Here is an 11,582-nt window from a genome sequence, read left to right as displayed (position 1 = left end):
CTGGTGGCCTAGTGGCAAGGAGCTGCAACTACAATCCCAGAGGCTCAAGGTTCGAATCCACCAGATGCTCTGCCGGGGAAGGAGGGACAACCTCCTCCTGTACCAGTCAGATCTGATTTGACAGTACACTCACACAAAAATAATAAAATAAAATAAAATTTAAAAGAACAAAAAAGAACTTACCAATTGTCATTTAATAAAGTCATTACAAAATTAAAAAAGAACAAATGAAAAAACCTTACCAATTACCATTTAATAAAGTCATTACGCTCATGGACAAAAAAAAAAGATGAAGAACTGCTTAATTGTTTGATATAGAAGGTCAAATTTTCAATATGGATTGAAGCTCAACATCAAAAAGAAAAAGATTCTCACCATGGGGACAATTGGCAGCATCGCGGAGCTGGAGAAGAGATTGAGATTGTTAACAATTTCTACATGTTCAGGTCCACAATTGACATTCTTGATCCCAGGAGACATGAAATCAAAAGATGAATTGCATTGGGAAAATATGCTGTCAAGGGCCTCTCCAGAAAGCTAAAGAGCAACAGTGTCATACTAGAAATTAAGGTGTGCCTAATATAGGCTATGGTTTTCACAATTAGTTGTTATGCATCATAAAGCTGGGCAATGACCAAGGATAACAGAAGAAGAATCAATGCCTTTGAGTTGTGGTGCTAGTGAAGAGTACTGAACATACTATATAGACTGCCAAGAAAACAAACAGTTCCATCCTGGAGAGGATAAAACCAAGTTCCTTCTTGAAGGCAAGAATTTTGAAGCTCCATCTGACATACTTTAGGCATTTTGTAAGGAGAAACGAGTCCTTGGAGAATGACATCATGCTTAGAAGGGCTGGAGGGACAGCACAGGAGAGGGAGACCCTGAATGAGATGGATTGATATTGCAACTGGGGTAACGTAGGTAGGTAACAGTCATATTGGCTCAGGATAGGGAATGGTTAAGAGCTATTTGTGAATTGGGTTGGTGTGAGTCACAGTTGACTCAATGGTAGATGACAACAACAACACAATCTACTGGCTACTTGGTTCTTTCAAATTACTTGAGATGTGCTAGTTAGCATGTCTAGGGCAAGGGCAGTATTTCAGGGTTGGTTTTTTTGTTTTGTTTTGTTTTGTTTTTAAGCAACACAATAGGCATTTCATCAGTTCCTCAGATTTTTTTTTTTGCCAATGGCTTCAGTGTAGCTTTAACTTCTTCATTCTTAATCATATGCAAGTTATGGAAATTGGTTCAATCTTGAACAATTCACTTTGGTAGCATGCCTCTGAATAATGCTTGCGTTATTCAGGTTTTGTCCATTGATTTTGTTGTTATATATCGTTGAGTATGATTCATAGTTGCCCTATGAATAATGGACCTGAACTCTGTTCTATCTTGTGACAGCAGCATCATCTCTGATACACTTGCGCTCATTGCACAGTCACTGTGTCATTCCTTTCATCAGGCTCCTCCTCTCTTGCTGACCTTCTAGCTTTTCAAGCATGATATCCCTTTTCAAGGAATATCCTCATCCATCAGCATAACTTGTCCAATTTATGAAAGATAAATCTTTGCCATCTTTGCCTCCAAGGTCTACTGTGGCTGCACTTTCTCCAAGACATATCTGTTCATTCTGTAGGAAGTTCATGGATTATTTAGTATTCTTCTTCAATATCACAACTTAAAGGCATCAATTTTTCTTCTGTCATCCTTATTTATTGTCCATCTCTCAGATTGATAGTAAGTAATCAAAAAGACCGTGGATTGAATCAGGTGCACCTCACCCTTCAAACTAATTCCAGAGGTCTTCGGTATTTTGGACAAGTCCCTGGCAATGTACTTTCCCAAAGCAATGTGTCTCTTGATCTCATGACTGCTGGTATATCCAAGAAAGGTGAAATAATTGACAGTTTTCAATCTTTTCTCCATCTATCATGATGTGGCCTTTTGGAATACTGGTAAGGACCTTTGCTCTCTTGTTGTCGCAACTTCAGGTTTAAAGTTATTCTTCAGTTCTTTCAGTCTGAAAAATGCTGAGTATTTTCTTTCCTTTTGGAGAAATTGGACTATAGGAAGAATACTGTAGTGTTATATTTGGAGGAAGACTCATCAACAAATTGTGTTATGAAAGTGACACAACTTTGCTTGCAGAAAGTGAACAGTATTAGAAGCACTTCCTGCAGAAGATCAAAGACAGTAGCCTTCAATATGGATTACATCTTAACATCAAATAAGCAAACCACCTCACCACGAGATCAATAGGCATCATCATGATAGATGAAGAGAAGATTGATGTTGTCAATAATTTCATTTTACTTGTATGCCTAATCAAGACCCTTGGTAGACGCAGTCATAAAATCCAAAGAAATTGAGAAAATATGCTGTAAAGAACCTCTCTATAATGCTAAAGAAAAAGGAAGGATGTTTGTAGGGACCTGAGAAAGAACAAATTAAGATGGACAAGAGGGCCAGAGAAGAATAAGTAAATAAATCAGCAGTCAATGGAGTTAAGTAAGACACATCAACAATGAAGGGGGTAAACAAGGGCCAGAAGGGTTTTCAAAAAGCATGCCACTGCAGAAGGTTGCAGTCATCAGTGTGGAATAAGAAGCACTCAGGCCTACCTAACTGAGGGTCCCAGAAGGAACCGGATTTCCTTTCATCTATTGTAGGAAAGTGTGGCAAATTCAGCCTTGTTCTGAGAGTATCTCTCTTTCTTAATTAACTTTTCTATGTCTTTAACTAATCTTCTGCCAGTATTGTCCATTCTTTGTTCATTCTCAAAACACTTATTTCAGGAAGTCAATTGTGTTTGCTAGATTGTGTCCAGCTACCAGATCCAGGAAACAACTGGCACCTTAACATAGATCTGTTTAAAGACTAAGGTGTGTGCCTGATGGAAACCATATCATTTTCGATTGCTTTCTATTTATGTGAAAGTTGGATATTGAATAAAGATGATAGAAGAAGAATCAATATTTTTGAATTGTAGAATTGGTGAAGAGTATTTAATATTTCATGGACTATTAAAAGAACAAATATGTCTGTCTTAAAATAAGTATAACGATGTTGCTCCTGGTTGTTGTTGTTGTTATGTGCAGTTGAGTCACCTGCGACTCATAGCGACCCTATGTACAACAGCCCTAAACTCTGCCCTATCTTGTGCCAATCTCACCATCTCTGACACACATAACTCCATTACCCAGGTCATTGAATCAATCCGTCTCATAAAGGGTCTTCCTCTCCTTCATTGTCCCTCCAACCTCCCAAGCATGACACCCCTCTCCATTTTACATACATTCTTACATACATTTGGCATTAGTTCAGGAAGAGTAAGTCCTTGGAAAAGATTCTTGTGTTGGGAAAGGTGGAAAGACAGGAAGAACCTCAGCAAGATAGATCAACTAGTGACTTTGAATGGTCTCAAGCATGTTGGATATTATGAGGAATATGTAGGATAAGACCTCGTTCTGATCTGTTGTTCACAGGACTGTTTTGATTTGTAGTAAACCCAAGGAAAAGGGGGGGAAATGATACAATGTGGAAGCTCTCTAATCAGCCTTCATGTGTTTCTAAATAGTCACAAAGATTCCTGGTAGAATGCAACAGTTTTTAATACCATCACAGTCTTATTCTGATACAGTGAAAGCGTCCTTGGGATTGGCCTTTAATAACTTTTATCTCCCTAGAAATGTAAAGATCAATGAATGAAAAGTGAGCTGAGGGATAAGGTCTTCAGTATGATCAAGAAATAATCTCCAGGAGTGCGGTGACTCTTTAGGTGCCAGCATCTATCTGTACAGTGAAGCTCCTTGACAAAATGGAAAGTTAAGACTCTCCTGGAAATACCAAGCAAACATTGAATGGAAACCCAAGAACACTTAATTTGCTCATGAGAAACTTATACATAGCTATTGCCAGAACAGAACAAGGGGATGCAACAAGGTTTAAAATTAAGAAAGGTGTGTGCCAAGAATGTATCCTTTCTCCATAACTACTCAATCTGTATGCTGAGCAAATCATTTAAGAAGCTGAACTATATGATGAAGAATGTGACATCAGCATTATAGGAAGACTTACCAACAACTTTCATGATGCATATGACACAATCTTGCTTGCTATGACTAAAGAAGACTTGAAACACTTGCTGCAGAAGATTGAAGACTTCAGCCTTCAACCTGGGTTACACCTTAACATCAAGAAAATGAAAATCCTCATCACTGAACCAACAAATAGGCAACATCATGAAAGATGGAGAAAAGATTCAATTGGCAACAATTTCATTTGGATCCAGTATCAAGACACATGGTAATAACAGTCAAGAAATCAAAAGATACATTGCCTTAGGAAAATCTGCTGTCATAGACCTCTCCAAAGTGCTAAAAACAAGGATAGCTATTTAAAGACAAATATGTGTCTGATACAAGCAGTGGCATTTTTAATTATTTCTTCACATTGAAAGCTGCCTAGTGAGTAAAGATGTCAGAATTCATGACTTTAAAGTGTGCTGTTGGAAAAGAGTACAGAATATCTTGTTGTTGTAATTGTTGTTAGATGTCAAATCGAGTAGCACCCAAAGCAACCCTGTGAACAAACAAATCTGAACCCTGTCTTATCCTGTGCCATCCTCAGACTCCCAGACACACTAGATCTCATTGTGGCAATCTCTGTGTTAATCTTTATGGTTTAGGGTCTTCCTCCTCACCAGTCCTCTGTCTTTCCAAGCACAGTGTCCATCTCTGAGGAATAGCCTCTTCCAGCAACATGCCTGAAATATGTGAGGCAAAGTTTTATGGTCTTTGCCTCCAAGGACCATTCTGGCTACGCATACTCCAAGACATATCTGTTCTCTTGGAAGCCCATGAGATGCACTTTTCTTCAACACCACTGCTCAAAGGCATCAATTCTTCCATCATGATGCATCGTGCAGTTCTCAAGTGCATATGAAATTAAAATGGCCTGAATCAGGTGAATCTTAGTCTTCAAAATGGCATCACTGCTCCTCAGTAATTTGAAAAGGTCCCTGACAGTAGACTTGTCCAATGCAATACATCTCTTGATTCCTCTGACTATTGATGTCAAGGCCTTTGATTGTGAACACACTAAATCATTGTGAATGATTGTGAATAAGACTAAATCATTGACATTTTAAATTTTCCTCCATGTATAATGATATTGCTTATCAGTCCACTGGTGAGGATTTTGTCTTCTTGACATTGAGATGCAATTCATGTTGAAGGCTGTAATCTTTTATCTTCTGCAACAAGTGCTTCAAGTCCTTCTCACTTTCAGCAAGTAACGTTGTGTCATCTGCATGACGCAGATTAGTGATGAGTCTTCCTCTGATCTTGATGCCCATTCTTCAGAGTCCAACTTCTTAAACAATTTGCTCAGCATATGGACTGAATACATATGGAGAATACAATATCTTACATTCAATATCTTAAATATCCTGTGGATTGTCAAAAAACTCACAGAAGCCTGTCTTGAAGGATGTATAAGCAGGGTGCTCCATAGAGACAAGGATGGTGAAGCTTTGTCTTACCAATTTTGTGCATGTTGTTAGGAGGGGCTAGTCATTGAAAAAAGACACCATGCTAAGAAAGATCAGAAGTCAGAGAAAAAGAGAAGACCCTCAATAATCTAGATTAGCCACTATAATAATAGGCTGAAGCTTTTCAGAATTTGTGAGTATGGTGCAGGGTAGGACAAGGTTCAGGTCTGTGTCTTACAGGGTTTGTATATGTTGTAGTGAACTCAATGACACCTAATAAGAGCAAAAACACTGGTGTTGAAGGGAAAGTGTTACTCCAGAACCAAGAGAAAGAGTGCCTGCCCATGGAGGTGGATCCCTGGGTTTAGAATTAGTCTCTTAAAATGTAAGAGAATAATCGTCTATATTTAAATTGTCCATTGATTTTTCTGTTAAAGGAACATGATTTAACCATGAAGTTCTGCATGAATTTTGTGTAGACAGGTTAAATCTAGTCTTTCCACTTATTAAAGTAGTTTATTATTTCATGTGCATGAGTGAGTTTATATTTTTATCCAATAGTGATATATTTATGTTCTGGAAAAGGAGTTTGAATTTTGTTTATTTATTTTAATTCATTGTCTTACCATATCGGTGTGTCACTCATCCAATTAATCTTTCTTTTTAACTTAATCTCCAAATTTGGTAAGTATATCTTCTGTATTTTTAAATCATCAAGGAAATGCTGAACTGAAAAAGTCAAATCTGTCATATTTTCTTTTAAGGAGAATTTAAAACATTTTAGTGAATGTATAACTTGTAAAAATTCTATTTTACATGTAACTATTTCTTTTTCTTTTTGTTTATTTTCGGAAAACATGCTAATTACTTTGAACAGTCTAATAAATCTGTCATGCTAATCAATGAAAAATTGTACTTTCTTTGGATATTTACCAAAATGTGTCCATCTTTTCCAAAAATCATTAAATAAATTACAACAATATTAATGGAATTTAACTTGCCAATATAATACTCCTGTATCGTTCTTCACTTTTTGTGGTTTCATTCATACTAAATCTATGTTTATATTCATAGAAAAACTTCATTAGCCCATATTTTAAATTAACATGCAAATGAAAAGATAAACAATATTCAGATGAATGCTTTCAAGTCCATTTATTATAAACAAACCAAAACTCACTGTTATACAGTCTCTCACTAACAGTGACCTCCTCCTTCCACTGAATTTCCAAGGATATAGATATTTACAGGAGGGTACTGCCTATCTTTCTTTTGCAGAGCTGCTGGTAGGTCCAAACCATTGACTTTAGCAGTCTGAAGGATTGTGCACTAGGCCAGTAAGGCTGCTAATAGCTCTATTATGCTTTCCATTAAAGAGCTCTGGCAGCATAGTGCATAAAGGACTGAACTCTGATATAAGTCGGACTCTACAGCAATGGGTTTGGCTTTTGGATTTAAGATAACCATGCTTTATTCTTTACATAATGAAATTAATATTATTTATTACCAATTGATTTCTTCTTATTTTCTCTATTTTATTAGACTCATAATGTCATTTCTTTTTTAAGTGTGTAGCCAGTTGGATTATCTTAATTTCAGGATGGCATTATTATTATTAGCTGCTGCTAGTTTACTTTTGTCTTATAGCAACATTATAGGATAGAGTAGTACTGTGTCATAAGATATGCTTGGCTGAGTCTTTTCCTTAATCATGTCACTAGATTTTTTTTTCTATAAAAATGATAGGTGTGTTAAAAATTTCAGCCTTTTTCTTAGCAACAAGACACTTAACCACTGCAGAGTCAGCACTCCCTAATTTCATGACAGTAAATAGGATAATTCCAAAAATTTGTAATGAACAGAGAGGAATAGGTTCTGAGAACACACTGGTTTAGCACCTTTAAAAGTCATAATTTCTGCGTCTCTTCTTTTTTTTACCAATTTGTTAAAGACATCTGAGGCTCATTGTTTTATAAACAAACAAACAAATAACCACACTGACAAAAAATGGCATAAAGAATATTAAACTCTTTCTGCCTTAGGGAAATAAAGTCTAGATTAGAAGAAGATATGCAATAAAGATAATGATTGTCATAGGCAATAAATATAGACATTGACCAAAAGAATAAAGTGAAAAAAGGAGACCCTTAATTCCCGAGCCTTGAGCCCCTCAGGACTCACTATTCCTATGAATGCATCAGTTTCTTCCTTCAAGCACCTATAATTGCACACAGGAATGTTTTCTCTAACATCAGAGCATATTAATATACAAATTAGAAGAGTCAGCAAATTAATGACCTATTCCTCCTAAGAGCAGCCTGAAATGAATGACATTTTATGTAAAAGCATCTATGGTTATTTCCTACCCCTAGAGTAGGACTGGGATATTTTTGATGCAGTTCCTCAGAGGCCCAAAATAGATATGAGTCCAGTTACACATTATCATGGCTTTCTTACTATTGTTTTTAACAATGGCTTTTTTCTGTTTTCATACAATTTTTGTACATCAAAACATATGCATGGTGGATTTGCCTCACAAATATACTATAATTCCTAGGTTCCTCTATCTACAACTCATAACAATCTTATCAACAAGTCTAAACCTTATTCTTATTCTAAGTCCTTATTCTGAACCACCCTCACTATCTCTACCATTGAAAAACTCACTTGTTACAGTCACTATGCCCATCAATCTCCTTGACAGTCTTCTCTTTCAGTAACTTTCTACTTTTACAAATATGATGCACTTTTCAAAAGACTTATACCTCTTAACGACATGGGAAAAAGACATGGAAAAAATTTTCACAGAGAAAGATATTCGAATGGCAAACAGACACATGAAGAAATGCTCCAAATCACTGGCAATAAGAGAGATGCAAATCAAAACCACAATGAGGAAACATCTCACACCAGTAACCATGGCAAAGTTTAACAGGGCAGCAAGTAATAAATGTTGGAAAGGATGTGGTGAGTAAGGAACCCGTATACATTGTTGGTGGGATTGTAAAATGGTACAATGCCTTCAAAGCAGCTTGAACTTTTTCCTACATCACCATAGGCTTGTGTTCATATGTTGTTTCACGAAATACTTCTGTGTCTGCCAATTCCTTTCGGTACAGTGACTCTGTATACTCTTTCAATCTTCTTTATAAAATCATTGCTCTTGAGTGTTGCGTAGTATTCCATTGCGCGGATGTACCATTATTTCTCAATCCATTTGCTTGTGGTTGGACATCTGGGCTGTTTCCTTGTTCATGTGATGGTGAATAATGCTTCTATGAACATTTGTGTACAAATCTCCATTTGTGCCTCAGTTCTCATTTTCTCAGGGTATATTCCAAGTAGTAGAATAGCTGGGACATATGGAATATCTATGTTAACATTTTGAAGAAACGCCAAAGCTGCCTTTTATAATGGTTGTACCATAATAAACTAGTTGTTGTTGTTGTTGTTGTTGTTGTTGTTGTTGTTGTTAGGTGCTGTCGAGTTGTAGATGACTCATAGCGACCCTATGTACGAAAGGCCTGAGCACTATTCATAGAGTTTCCAGAGGGCAAGCCGTTTTGGAAGTGGATGCCAGTAGAAAATTAAAAAAAAAACAAAGCCAAAAACCAAACTCAGAACTTCTGAGATAAAGTTTCACCATCCCTGCCTCTAAAACACACCTTGATTGCCTTTCTTCAAAGACAGGTCTGCTTGTTCTTTTAGCAGCCTCATAGTATTTTCAGTACTCATAGTCAACAATGCAATTGAAAGGCATCAATTCTTCTGTGGTCTTTTTTTAATTGTCCAACTTTCACATGTCTATGAGGCAATTAAAAAAAGAAAAGTACCAAGATTGGTCAGACACACCTTAGTCTTTATACTGCCATTATTGTTCTTTAGCACTTTGGAAAGGTCCTGGAGGACAGATTTTTTCCCATTGCAAAATCTTTTGGAGTCTTGATTTTTGCCACCATAGATATTGATTTTGAATCCAAGTAAAATGGGATCATTGAAAAAACAATTTTTTTCTCTCTCATGATATTGCCCATTTGTCCACTTTTCCCCTGGATGCTGAAGTGCAATCCATATTGAAGGCTATAGTCTTTATCCTGTTTACTTTTGCAAGCAGGATTGCTTAATTTCATAGAATAAATTGTTAATTAGTCTTTCTTCAAACCTGATGTCACATTCTTGCTCGTATAGTCCACTTTTCAAATGGTTTGCCCAGTATATAGATTGGTTAGACATAGAGAAAAGATACAACCCTTATGCACACCTTTTGTGACGTTAAACCATGTAGTATCTTGTTGAAAGGCACCCCTTGGTCTGTTCTAACAACTGCTTCTTGCTTTCTGTATAGACTTCATAGAAGCTGGTATTCTCTGCTTTCCACTAAGATTCATCTGACATCAAGGATTTTTTTTTTTTCATTTTATGGCTTCTTCTGAATTCAGCTTTTACTAAAATCTTTCTTCTAGAGAACTACTTTGTGAACTTAATTTATGACAAATTGTGTAGTTCATATTTTTGGATTTTTTTTTTGAGATCCGTTCCCTGTAGCTTTCATGTACATCTCAGGGTAAGAAAATTTCTTGGGTTCGCTTATCAAATGGTTCCTAGTTGAATTGGACAATGGAAATCACTAGTGGAAAAATTGAGGCCAAGAGGAAAGAAAAAAACAAGATATTTATCCTTCTTTCACTTTGTGTGGTGTCCTTTGTAGTTAAATCTGTGCTTTTTCACTTTCACCTCAATAAAAGTATCCTTCCTAGTTGGACTTAGCTCTTATCTGGCAACCTATATAAAATTTCTATGCTAGAGCAATTCTAGACATTTTCCAATGAGTTTTAGTAGCATGATTTGTATTTTTATTTGAGACAATACAGTTTTTTCCATATTATGCAAATAAAAACATTCATAGGAGATATAGTTCACACCTATGAAATCTATTTTTTTTAGAAAACAGGAAAAAAAATAGTAATACACTGCATTGAGATGAGTATGAAAATTGAGCATCAGGAGTGTTGCATTCTAGAATAGACTCTTCTCTCTTCTATCCTGGATAGTTTTGTTGTTTGATATGTTTTGTTTTTGCAAAACCCTTTGGGTATAACCTGAATGTACAGATAACCATTTTTCATCAGAATTTTTCTTGACTCATCTTTCTGTCGGGAAAACTATAAACAAAAATTGACATGCATATGAAGTAAGACACTCTGCCCTAAGTGGGTTACTACATTTGACTTGTTCAATAAAAACTGAATTATTAAGTTTATAACCAAAAACTGTACAAGGACTATTTACATTAAAAAAAATTAAGAAATCATTACATAATTGATTTTTCCTTCTTTTCCTCTCCCCATCACAACTAAAAAGACTACTATGCCACTGAGCTCTTGCAAAAGATCTAAACTGCTAGCCACAGAATATTAATGACAAGAAGGATGCTTTTACCCATGTTACATGAAGGTTTCAACACTTGTGTATTTTCTCACATTTTCAGAGTTCTGGTGAATTTACTAAAAATGTTGTAAACTTGCTGTTGTTATGTGCTGTCGAGTCACCTGAAGCCTGCCCTCTCCTGAACCCAATTCACTGACTCTGACACACCTGCTCCCATTGCCCTACTTACTGAATCAATCCATCTCATCTGGAGTCTTCCTTTCCTGCTTTGTCCCTCTTCCCTTCCTGGCATGATGTCCTTCTCCAAGGATTAGCCCCCCCTGGTCACATGCCCAAAGCCTAAGATACAAAGCTTCAAAATCCTTGCCACCAAGGAGAAACTTGGTTTCACCTTCCCAAAGACAAACTGATTTGTTTTCCTGGTGGTCCATAGTATGTTCAAAACTCTTCTTCAGCACCAGAACTCAAAGGCAATTCTTCTGTCACCCTTAGTCATTATCCATCCCTCTGATGCACAGCAAGTAATTGCAAACACCATGTAAAATTAGCTGAGGTTTAGTTCATTTTATTCAGGACGTATCAGAAAAATAAAGAGTTCTAAAACTATACTTGTTACTTTATTGCTATGGCTCATCCACATGACCAAATCTCAGCAAAAGCTGTGATTAGAGACTAAATTAAAGCAACTTTGACAAAC

The sequence above is a fragment of the Elephantulus edwardii genome, unplaced genomic scaffold, assembly GCF_000299155.1.
Source record: "Elephantulus edwardii isolate Elephantulus edwardi_28Jun2011 unplaced genomic scaffold, EleEdw1.0 scaffold00005, whole genome shotgun sequence".
Taxonomy (NCBI): Eukaryota; Metazoa; Chordata; class Mammalia; order Macroscelidea; family Macroscelididae; genus Elephantulus; species Elephantulus edwardii.
Note: the sequence above shows the minus strand (reverse complement) of the source record.